The following is a 13,622-nucleotide window of genomic DNA, read 5'->3' on the forward strand; positions in this document are numbered from 1 at the left end:
ATTAATCCCGAAAAATGTAATTAATCTGGCTTAACGCTGCCGTCTGTCAATGCTATTACGCGATTATAGCCGAGTTAACAACAGCGCGCCAGTCGTTTCTTCTTTTCGCTACGTGGCGCCAATTGGATATTCCAAGCGAAGCCAGGTCCTTCTCCACTTGGTCCTTCCAACGGAGTGGAGGTCTTCCTCTTCCTCTGCTTCCCCCGGCGGGTACTGTGTCGAATACTTTCAGAGCTGGAGTGTTTTCGTCCATCCGGACAACATGACCTAGCCAGCGTAGCCGCTGTCTTTTAATTCGCTGAACTATGTCAATGTCGTCGTATATCTCGTACAGCTCATCGTTCCATCGAATGCGATATTCGCCGTGGCCAATGCGCAGAGGACCATAAATCTTTCGCAGAACTTTTCTCTCGAAAACTCGTAACGTCGACTCATCGGTTGCTGTCATCGTCCAAGCCTCTGCACCATATAGCTGGACGGGAATTATGAGCGACTTATATACATAGTTTGGCTTTTGTTCGTCGAGAGTGGACTTTACTTTTTGAATTGCCTACTCAGTCCGAAGTAGCACCTGTTGACAAGAGCAATCCTGCGTGGGATTTCCAGGCTGATATTATTGGTGGTGTTAATACTGGTTCCTAAATAGACGAAATTATCTACAACTTCAAAATTATGACTGTCAACTGTGACGTGAGAGCCAAGTCGCGAGTGCAACGACTGTTTGTTTGATGACAGGAGATATTTCGTTTTGCCCTCGTTCACTGCCAGACCAATTTTCTGTGCTTCCTTGTCCAGCCTGGAGAAAGCAGAACTAACGGCGCGGGTGTTGAGGCCGATGATATCAATAAAGTTATACATTGGATAATATTTGTCTGAAAAGAAAGTTTGGTTGCAATTTTCCTTAATTTTCAAACTATTATTACCAAAACTACAGAAGAATGTCTTTCTAGCTTTTTAGCAAGCCTAATTGTCTTCCGATTGGACCAGTTTGTCGCTTAAGTCTTTTCTTTTCACCTAATATTTTTTTCTAAGAAACGTATTGGGTCGTTCACTAAGTAGTTTCGTTTCATGAAAACAGCTGGTTTTCTTTAATTTTTCGCAGCCAATTTCACACTTAACCACTTTTACGTTATATATAATAATATATGTACATGATCAGCTGAATCTGACCTTAAAAATAAGGCTTGTTTTTAAAAGATTGTCTTAAATCGAAGTTGGCAGAAAACAGCATTTTCAGTATAATTCACGGTTACAAAAAAAATGCAGTACAAGCAAGTCGAAATTTATGTGATGTGTGAGGAGAAGATGTGTGAATCAAACTCAATGCCAAAATTGGTTTGCAAAATTTCGTTCTGGCAATTTTCGATCTAGAGAATGCACCATGCCTTGAATGACTTTAGAAGTCGACGTTGATAAAATGGAGCCGTCGGTCAATATAAATCGTTGAATAACAACTCGAGAGATTAGTGAAAGATTAAATTTGTCTAACGCGTCCGTTCAAAAGCACTAGGATTAATTTAGAAGTTTGTCATAGGAGGAACTCCATATTCTTACAAAACGAAATTTGCTTCGTCGCATTAACGATTATGATTTGCTGAAAGAAGTAATCGATTTTTGAAGTGCATTGTTACAAGTGACGAAAAATGGGTTGCTTAAAAGACTTAAAAGAATGTAAAGCTCAAGAGATCATGGTCTAAAAAGGATGAACTAGGTCAAACCGCTGTCGAAGGTTATGTTGTCTGTTTGGTACTTTGAGCCTTGCTAGACAATGCCATACTTAATTCTGGAGTATGTATATTGTGAAAAATTAAGTGATACCCTCAAACAGAAGAGGCCAGAATTGATCAACAGAAAATATGTAGTGTTTCATCAGGATAATACGAGGTCTCATACAAATTTTACACAATAAAAAAATCGTATTTAAATTGCACTGAAAAGCGAAATTACTTAGTGTAGTAGTTAAGCCTTTGACTGTTTATTCTTAAAAATAAGCTTGTTATGAGAATTTCATAAATAAACCAACAATTAACTTTAATCCATTATATCTTCTATGCGAGCAAATTGCTCAGAATTAATGTTATCTGACTTACTTACCATACGATGGTAAAGCAAAAATTCCTTGATGACGCTCGAGCTGTTAACATAATGGTGCACTCGTGGCCACGCAAACCATACCACTCAAAATTTTTGCAAATTTGACTATACTTTAAAGCGGTACTTTTTGTGGTATAAACATTTTTTATTTAGAAATAAGTTAATGACGTGTTATTAATCAAAATTATTAAAAATTAAAAACAAAACACATTCAGCTATAGATACATCAATTGAAAGATAGGGAGCTTTGCAAAATGAGTTCGAAATATAAGAGACTGACATCCGATGAAGAAATTATATTTTTTATTTTTTTAATTTAATTTCATTTATAGTGTAAATGAAATTAATATTTTATTGAATTTTTTTATATTGAAACACGAAGTTTAGTCGGTGTATCACTTTAAAAACAATAAAATCGGCCGCTTTTGTATAAGCACAGAAAAGTTCATTTGTGTTTTACTCATTAAACGTAATAAATTAAAAACTATAATTAGATAATATACATAATTTAGTTTACTTATGCTTACTAAAAACGTAAAAAAAATACAATTGAAGAAAATCCAGAACGAACGAAAAAGTCCGAAAAAAAAACTAAAAAAGTATAGTGGTAAGGTTTGCGTGGCCACGAGTGTATATGGGCTGATAGAAGTAACTTTGATAATAATTGGTGTAATACTGATCAAGTTCCATTCCAGAAGGTATATTGCTGCATGTTTACTGTACTTTCAAACTGACTGTAAAAGTGTTTAAACGGCCATAGTGCAGGAAACTTTGAAATTTTGAAACTGCGACCCACTTGCGTTTATACATACATATGTACCACTGCCGTCGACGAGGCAATTTCTGAAGATCGCTGTTCCGCACTCATACCCTGAAAGGAGTAGTGGGCAGTATGAAGCCGTTTGAGTTGAGTTAGACTAAAGTATATGTATATTGTCTTATAGCCTTCTTTATTTCTTATTACTTATCTAGTCTGAAATTAGTCATCTCCAGAGGTACGGAAAGTCAGCTTAGGCTCCAAAAATTCCGAAATTGAGAATTGTAACTAAATTATTTTCCTTAAACAGACTAGTGCGAGTTAGATTGGATTCATTAGATATATCCACCAGATCAATATCAAGATTTTTCGAAACGATCTAAACATGATAGTCTACCGTCGATCAACTGGTTATCTTCTGCCACCCCGTTTGAAGCATATTAGGCTCAAAAGAAGGAAGCGACTTCTTTAGTGGCACGCGGTTAAAGACAATGGACACTGCGTATCCAGCTGCTGTAATGGTTTGGTGGGGAGTCTGTGAAAAAAGCATTCTAATCGAGTACACAAGGCAAAAACCACCCAGCAGTGGTTTAAAAACAATATGTGGTCAGAATTGAAGAACATGGCCTGTAGCAGAAAATATCCATTTGTTTTGAGCATCGTCGTCCCTACCAATTGAAATTGTGCGCTCTGCTACTGATAAATGGTCGAATCGTTTGAGGGCTTCTATGAAAGCAAAATATGATCATTTCGAATAAAACCATATCACTAGTTAAAATACATGTTAATTTTGAAATTTAAAAATTGCTTGAAAATAAAAAGTTGTATAATTTAGATACGCAAGTCATTCAGTGCTAATTAGAAATATTAGAATAGTATCTGCAGTATTCTACATATATTTATTTATTTTAAATAATATCAGAGTCACAATAAGTAGCTACAATACCTGTTTAATTATGAGAGTCACATTTAGTGGGATAATACAAGCATATTTGATGTATACTCGTACATACATATTTATAATGCTAATTGCACAAACTCTTTGAAAAATAAATTACTTTTATTTTATTTTAACTTTAACCCCTTATAACTCAGCTGGATAAAAAAACTAAAATCATGTGACTTCAAATAGACTTTTGTAAGAAATGAAACGAAGCGTGACAGATACGTCACATTATCTCACAACTTTTAAAGTTATTCTCCGACACTATCCAAATACTTATTACGTCACTAAGTATTTGGAGAAAACGAGTAGTCCAAAATGCCTTATTCATTCTAAGTTTATTACATCACCATTGCTTTTTTTTGCTACATTTGTGATTACCACTGCCTAAACCGAAAAGTAACGGCAAAATCTCCATTATTCTTGTTTTTCTACTATATGCCTGCAACGTATTGTACGGAGCTGACACTACTTGGCTTGGTTCGTTCATTTACGCAGACTCGACTGTCGTGGAAACTTGCCAACTTGGTCTTGCCAAAGTGTGTATGGAAGAATGTTTAGGACTGTCAGACTATTATGCTTTTCCGAAAATCCATCTCTGTTCTACATCTGTATTTTATTGTTGTATTCATGCATAATTTTCACAGACCTAACTTTCTACAAAGAAGAGTCAACTGACTGACCTGTGTAATCTTCCATTTATAAACAATATTCTAAAGCAGCCTATGATGCCATCAAACCATTGGATGCACTCACTTACAATGCACGGTCTTCTAGAACAGCGTAATTAAGATTTTGGTAGCTCAATTAAAATCACATTAAATGATAAATGTAAATGCTAGAGCATAATATTTCTTGCTCTTCCAGCCAATGATAGCTAAATCTATATATCGACAAATCGACAATATGAATTAAGGAATACGGAATCGTCGTATTTTTCTTAATCTGAGGATTCCTTCTTTAGCTTAACATTCTATTAGCAAAAGCGACGTAAAACAGTTGCCAAAATTAAGTCTGTTGTTTCGATTTGAATATTACTGGACTCTCTCTTTACTACTATATTTGAGGTTGTTTAAACCATTAGTTTCGGAAAGTTCAAATACTTTATGGCCAAGTTTTACATATTATTTTGGATTATACATTTTCCATTTATGTGTTACTTTCGTAGTGCAAAATTGTTAATTCAGACCCTTTAGAAATTGGAATATACGTTTTCATTGCCAGTAGTTCAATAGATTTACCAAACTAATATCAGGGTCTATACATTATTTTTCGGATCAAAAACACTCATCTTTGAATTATACCTGTTACATGAAAGTATAAAGGGTTAAGTTTTTTGATTTTACTTCATTTGTTTGCATAATCTGCTGCTACAAATTTAAATTTGTAATATTTATTTGAGCGCCAAGTAAAAAAGAGAAATTTTTAACATCTTCTAATAATGCAGATAGATGATGAAGTAGCAGGTAGGCGGCAAAACGATTGATTTGATAAAAACAAACAAATAGAAAAACATAAAAAAAGAAATTAGGAAAGCGAAACAGAAAACAAAATATAAAAAGAATAATAACAAAGAAGTAAGGAAGGGCTAAGTTCGGGTGCAACGGAAAAGTTTATACTCTTGCAATTTTCAAACACCAATGTCGGAGGAATATATTCCAGAATTCAGTAATCACTATTATACGAAACTGCAGGTCGTAAACTCAATTAGTTTCATTACGACATTCAGCTTCGTGGTTCCGATTTCACCCATTTTCAGACTGTAAGATGAGGATCTCAGGAAAATGTACCGAATTTGATTGAAATTTTTTGAGTTATTCCTGAGATATAGGAATATATCTAAAGCTGGGCCGTGTCATGACCATTGTCTAATTTTAGTACCGGATTTATAACGAATTTTCGTAGCGTCTTGACTGTCACATTTAATGTTTTTGATAGCTTTGTTGTTAGTTTTCAACGTTACTAGTTAGAGTGGGCGGCGTTATACTCTGTGATCAAATTGAAGGGTGAACTTTTTCCATTTCATCTACTTCAAAGTAATCCCTTCCCGCAGCAATGCACTTATGCCAACGAATTTTCCAGTCATCATAGCAAATCCTCTGTCGTAATGGCCATCAGAGCCTTCTTCGATTCAGCTTTTATATCCTTAATTGAGTCAAAACGATGTCCTCGGCGTGGTCATGTGAATTTGCTGAATAGCCAGAAGTTACACGAAAGTAAATCAGGCGAATGCGGTGGTTGCGGCACGATATTAGTTGAAAATGTGCCAAAATGATTACGAATGACCAATGCAGTATGAGATGACATTCTTCATTGTTCAATAAATTCAGACATTGAAATCGAAGAATTCACTTTTAGAGCCTCACAAAACAACGCGTATCTCCAATACTAATGAAATTAAGCATAGATGTCACTAACAGTACTACCAAAAAAAAATTTACCTATTCGAAAAACACGCGAAGTATAAATTAAAAATTCACCTTTAAATTTGATCACAGTAAAGTAAAGTATACTCATTTGGTTGATTAGTGGTTTGAGAGATATGCACACTAAACCTGTTACAGACGAATCGGCGCCCACTTTAAACTACAGATTGCTCTTTCCAATACAATCCGTTGTACTAAGTTACAGTTTAGTATCTTAATGTTGAGCTGAGTAATTCCACTTTATACGTTCCAATTCCGCATACCTGCAATACCTACCTTCAAATGGTGGAAAGAAATATGTGTAACAGACTTCATCAAGATATTATAACTTTACTCTGGTCAGGCGGACGGACGAACGGACAGAGAGTCAGTGCCTATTAGTCACCCGGATTTAAACTAGTATCGTTATCCTGATCATTTATATTCACACTTTATAATTTTATATTTATCGAGATTAGTTTAAGCTGATATAAATGACCTTTAAGTGAACAAAACAATTATACTCTGTAGCTACATGTTGCGAAGGTAGGAAAAGAGCACCTCAATAACAAACGACTTTAATCAGGTTCACAACGAATCGAATTACATATTTTATTATTGGGAATCACCCAACTCAAGTCATGAGCACTTAATGACTTGATATAAAAATATATGTACATCTACAACTGTTTAACACATTGATAGCCAGAAAAAAGAAAAACACCGCAATATTGAAATGGCGTACACTTAATCGGAGAAGATCCGAATTCAATCACATCCAAAACTTTCGCATCAGTATTGACCTTATAAAGGGTGATTCATTTTGAGGTTCCCTACTTTTGTTCGAAAGAACATTCAATGGCATTTATGGCACATTATGGCATTTATGTAAGGTTATCTCTTTCAAATGCATTTCGACTGGTAACTGGCGAATGACAAGGATGATGTTTTGCTCCAAGGAAGCGGGATCGCCCGCATAGACTTTAGACTTTACATATCCCCACAGGAAAAAGTTTAAAGCTGTGACTCACATGATCTTGCTGGTCTATCGACCGGCCCAAAACGTGAAATTATCTGCTCACCGAAGTGTTCTCTCAATAAATTCATCGCCGAGATCACGAGCTTCAATTTCAGGTATCGATAAGTTGGTTATCATGGCGCGACGTTTGCGTTCTCACCGGCATCATTTTTGAAGAAATATAGACCGATAATTCCACCTTCTCACAAACCACACAAAATCGTTGTTCTTTTCTGAATGAAATGACAGCTCCTGAATCTCTTTAGGTTTCTCTTCGTCCCAAATACGGCAATTTTACTTGGGAAAGTCCAGCACAAGCTGTATTTTGTACGCTTTCAATTAAGATTTCTACGTAAAATACGCCAAGTCTTTCCATATGTCAGTCCAAATTACTGTGAACGGAGCCGCATCAACTCCCAGCTACGGCTGCTGTACTGCGTGCTGGGTCTCAAAATGGGTGATGCGAATAGTACGCTCAGTAGGCCAAATATGTTGACCATACGTTGAGCGAAGCACGAGAAACACATTCCTTACAAGACCTGATTTTTCGTAAAAAAGTTTAACGATTTGTAAACGTTGTTCAAACGTGAGTGTTTCAGTCAGAGATAAAGAGATGCCCAACTCCTCTCTCACTGAGTGAGAGAACAATTGCTAAACGTCAAAACCTACTGAATTTTGACAGCTAATCGAGTTGAATTTTGACAGCTAATCGAGTTCAGTAGGTTTTGACGTTTAGCAATTGGAAAAGAGGGACGACCTGATTGAAATCTTTCCAAAAAAATATGTAAACGGAGGGATTTATTGCATCGTTCAAGACCACGTATAAAAAATGTAAAGCAATGAAAATTAAATAAATTTGTGAAATTTAAAGGCATTTGATGAAACGTTTTGTAATTCGAAGCATCATAGTTTTATTTTCAATGGAAAATGATTAAAAACATTTAATGATTGAGAGCTAACAAGCTTAAATCATTTTATTGGGTATTGAGAGGTCAAAAGTCCATCCAATATACTTTAACCGTTAATAGACCTTTGTATCAAAAATTATACATTTCGATGTTTGTTAGTTGTGGAAAGAAAAAAGTTACCGCCTTCTTTGTGACTTTGTTTATTTTCGCATTGCCGTTATTTTAATCCATAATTTGAAAAAATTTTGCAAGTAGGCCATGAGAAATTCAAAAACTTCATAATTCGGGCTATGTATCAATTTTGAGACATATAGCATTTCAAACGTTTTTTGCTGCGGTGCACGTCATTTGCGACGCTATTTTTGGTATTTGTGTTGTGTTTTATTAGGTGAAGTGCTTCTTTTTTGAATATTAAGTTATTTTGTTAAATACTTGTACGCGTTCGAAAAAATGGCTCGTCCCCGGTCTTGACGTTTGAAGAAATGGTGAATGAGGTACTGGATGAGAGTGAAGAAGATGAAGATGCTTCCGATCCTGATACTGAAATTGAAAGTAGTTCGTCTGTAAGCTGTTTATCTAAACCGGATGGCATTATTGTCAGTAGTTCAGTTGATGATCCATTATCCATATACTGCCAAAGGTGGTACTACTTGGCGTAGCGAGTCTTACGCCGGTAAGAAAATGTTATCAATTTGCGCCCAGGTTGGTAACAATTGTTTACCAAATTGTTGTAGAATTATGATACTTGGTTTTTAGGTGTAACAAGATTCGCATCAAGCCGGGTAAATAACATTCGGGATTCATTTCTGCTACTTTTTCCATCTTCACTATCAAAAATTATAATTGAAAATTCGAACAACTACGGAAAGTACTTAGTTACATGGATCCAACCACCTAGAAATTGACGAGGAATTATTTCATGCCTACTTAGGCATATTATTATTATTATTATTACTACTTGGGGAAAGGCGTAACCGGAAACACTGAGAGGAATCAAGGAGAACGAGTCGTTCTGGATTTAGTTGATGGGTTGAAAGGACATATTGTCACCATGGACAACTTTTTTTCATCTCACAGCCTTGGCCAAAAATTATTACAAAAGCAAATGACAATGATTGGAACTATGTGCAAAGAAAGTTCCACGATATGAATCAACTTTTGCTTTCACTCCTGATACCACTCTCGTTTCGTATATCAGTCATAAGAACAAATGTGCAGTTGTTATGAGCACATTGCATCACGCACCTAATATTGAGAATGAGTCGAAAAAGTTGCCCGAAATCATCTCTTTGTATAACTCAACGAAAGGAGGCGTGGACACGGTTGACAAAATGTTGAGTTGTTACTCTTGCAAACGTAAAAATAATCGTTGGACTACGGCGGTATTTTCCAATATAATCGATATTTCTGCTTTGAATTCGTATATTTTGTATAACGATATTGTTCCGAATTGGAAGCAAACTCAAAAGCACACAAAACGTAAATGTTTCCTGCATGAGTTAGCAATTTCATTGGCAAAGCCCTATATGGAAAAACGAAAAAAAGGCCCAAGGAACGAATTATCTTTGGCGCTGCTTTCCAAACTGTCATCCCAGAATATTCCTGATACTAGTGATAATAATGCTGGCCCATCAAAAAAACAAAGCAATGATAAGTCTCCAAAAAAAACCGCGCAAGTCAAAAATGCTATCATTCTGGAGAACATAAAAATAAGTGAACATCGTCATTCTGCTTCTTATGAAAAAAGCCGTGCTGCAACGACAGACATGCCAAAAATATTTGCATAGATTGCATTCATAACACATAAACAGGTAATTATTTTAATTATATTTGCCTGAAATTTATCAATAAAAGTAAATGAATTAAAACTTTAAAGTAATAACTACTTTTTTCCTATGAACTGTAGTATGTATCAAAATTGGTACATAGCTGGAATTATGAAGTTTTTTTAAAGCTCGATCTACGGTTAATAAGATTTAAATTGTTTCTCCATATAATAAATAACCACTATATAGTAATTTTTATTCATACAAATGTTGGGTGTTTTAATTTAAATGCCCAAAAATTATTATTTTGTTCAATCTGGTCGTAATGGGAAATGTTATAAAAAACGCTAATTTTTTTTACTCCTTTACTCCTGGTTTCAGTGACGAAATGTCAAATAATACTGAAAAAAGTAACATGACAGCTTGATACGACTCGCGCGTGATCTGTTAAGAAAAGCCTATTGAAAAAAGTACCGCTACTTTGATCACTCGTTATATACTTACGGTAGGGCATAGTCAGAGAACAGAGCATACTATAATTTACGATACCGGTGACACTCTGTCCCAGATTTTTAGTTAAGTAGAGTCCTACTTTTTCCTTTTTCTAACCAATAAACACATCCAAAGAAGAAGTGTTCGCATTCATTGGAAGAACGTGGAACATCAGTCGTTTTGTTTTGAATAGCTGACCCACGGTGCCATATCAGGTTTGTACTGTTCCAACAATCCATCTCTATTGATATTCGTCGTTGTTATTGTGATAGCGGCAGAAAACATTTCTAAAATAATTTTGAAGAATGCTACCTAGAATATCCTGTGGTTACTAAAAAAGATAAACATAAGTCGTTATACCACCAGTTGTATGCTTTTATAAAATGTTGTGCCTTAGAGATTTAGTTTAGCTTCTTGAATTAGTTTCTCTAACATTACATAAGATTGAGTCGGCCTATCTGAAAATTTGTTCAATATCAAAAACAGATCATAGGACTACACTAAGTGTCATGTGCGAGCTTAAGTTCAAATAACGAAAATATGTACTTACAGCCAAGACTGGCATTTATCAACTCTTTGTTTCGGTATTTGAATAATGCATCGGCTAAACTACACCTGACTTGATAGTTGAATAATGGAATATTAAAAACTATGTTTAATTATTATTAATGTTTCAATCTTTCAGCGTATTTGGCACTTATCTGCTAATTACATTGTTAAATAGTTACACAGTTATGTACACTCTGTGTCAATATCCAAATTTGTTACAACAATTGTACAAAAATTGTTCTGCCTTAAAATTTTCTCGAAATTGCGGTATAATTAATTCTTCCCATTCCCAAATCTTTTCGACCTGTTATTATATTATATATAGTACATACCTTGAGTTGTACTTTTTTCAGCTGTATCGCTTCTGGTTTATTTTGACTTCTATTTTTATATTAGAAATAACAACTCGTTTCATTTTTTCATACAGCGCGCGCCGCTATAAAAATATATTTAATGTATGTACTATACATACATATGTATGTCTAAATTATTTACAACTTGCTTAATTATTTTTAAACGTTCTTGGGTTTACAACAAAATACGTGTTACTTAACATTTTATAGTTTTATTTCAAATTATAAATGAACGTGTTGTTAATCGTTACTTTATTATATCTGATTTTCTTGAATGTCTAAATTTTAATCCTGTTTTCAATTTCTGAGACCGCCGCTGCTTCCAGGTCTTCAAATAATAATTTATTTCCTAATCAGTTAATATTTTAAATTTTGTAATGGCCAAGAAATAAATGCATTATTGTTTGCCCTTAAATAATGGCATATAACTATTTGAATTTTGTATCCACAGAAATTTGTTTCAGTGTGAAGGGAATGGGATCATCATCGAAGTATGATATAGTACAATATTTAAAGTTCAGTATGCTGACTTTTTATAAGCAATTGAAGCTAAAGTTCGCTGAAAAGAAATAAGAATAGTATATACAAAATAATAATGACTTACTATATTCATCTGTGCAGCAGTTATATTGATCAAATCCGTATTAGGGATATATTTCAGGTTACAGTTATAAGATTCCACATTACTAGCATAAAGTGATTTTTCTATCATCGGTCGCACCTCAGCAAGTAGTGGCAATTCTCCGACCACACTTTTGCCATCAAAAAGCTACTAAAACTACCATTAGGTGTTTGGAGTCGTGTGAAAGTGTAGTGGGAAGAATAGCAGTAGAAGGTCGACATTTGGCCGAGATGACAGAGAGCTCCAATATTATTCGGGATTTTCAAGACATTGAACTAAAAAAGATTTAAAACTGCAATCTTTAAAATAAAACTTTTATTATAATCATCTCACTCCGAGAAATAGTTTTTTCCTTATTGCTACTTGTTCTACTTGTTTCTTCGAAGGATATACCGATGCATTTGAAAATACAGGTAATCTCTGCCACATTTTGTGAAGAGACCTTGTCACATAAAAAAATTTCCCAACAAGGACTTGAGGTTGATCGTTCGGTTTGTATGACTGCTATATGTATTAGCGTTTCCGACAAACGAGCAGCTTCTTGGTAGGAGGACATGTTTAAAATTTCAGATCGATATCACAAAAACTAATCGACTGGTTCGCATATATACCGTCGGATTTGGCATAATAGACTAAGCCCATCATATAGCCTTGAAAGACGGCAGCGTTAATCCGGATTAACTGCACACTTATTCAGATCCAAATTTGTAGGTGACAAACGGCAACAATGTGAGTTTGAAACTCTCGTAAGCAGTTGATTGTTATTTTTATCATATTTCCAATGAAAATGGATAGAAGATAAACATTGCGGTTGTTAGCCGACTCATTGCTACAAAACCATTTTTTATTAAAAAACGTATCAACATGTTATTTTTAAACCTGCATCATAACATAAAACTTATTGTTTTATTATTGAAAATTTGAAAAACAACTATCAGTGTTGCTTGTTTTTCATTCTCAATAGATTAAAATTGGCTATTCTTAACAATGTTGCCAACGAAAATGCAGCTAACTCTCTTAATTTTTGAGGGTTAAATGGGAGTTAGGAACGGAGTTATCTTCACTAACTCCACTGCATTAATCCGTATTAACGCTGCCGTGTGTAAATGCTAATACATACATACATATTTGGCGGAAGTCATGTTCAGCGCGTAATGAAGAAAATTGGTTGCCTGCGGTCAGTTTGAATTACCTAATGCTATAGCGAACCGATGTGAACAATGAAAATCTTTTTAGTCCATTTTAAGCTATAAAAGATTCACTTTTGACGAATATTATAGCTTCGGTGCGGTTGTACCTAAAACTAAGCAATATAGATATAAGGTTATATATATATAAATGATCAGAATGACGATAAAAGTTAAAATCCGGTTTATTGTCTGTCTGTCCGTCTGTTCGTCCGTCCGTGCAAGCTGTAACTTGAGTAAAATATCTTGATGAAACTTGGTATATGGGTTCCTTGGTACAAAAACAATTTCGAAATGTCGAGATGGGCGTACTCGGACTTCTGCCACGCCCACTAATCGCCATTAACCGAAAACGTATAAAGTGCCATAACTAAGCACTAAATTAAGATATAAAGCTGTAATTTGGTACAGAGGATTGTAGTAGCAAGAGCACCTGTGGGCAAATTTTTTTTTGAAAAATGGGCGTGGCAAACAAGTTTAATGTACATGTCTTCTAAACCACTTAAGCAACAACAAACAAATTTTTTA

This window comes from Bactrocera tryoni, chromosome 2 (assembly GCF_016617805.1).
Source record: "Bactrocera tryoni isolate S06 chromosome 2, CSIRO_BtryS06_freeze2, whole genome shotgun sequence".
NCBI classification, from domain to species: Eukaryota; Metazoa; Arthropoda; class Insecta; order Diptera; family Tephritidae; genus Bactrocera; species Bactrocera tryoni.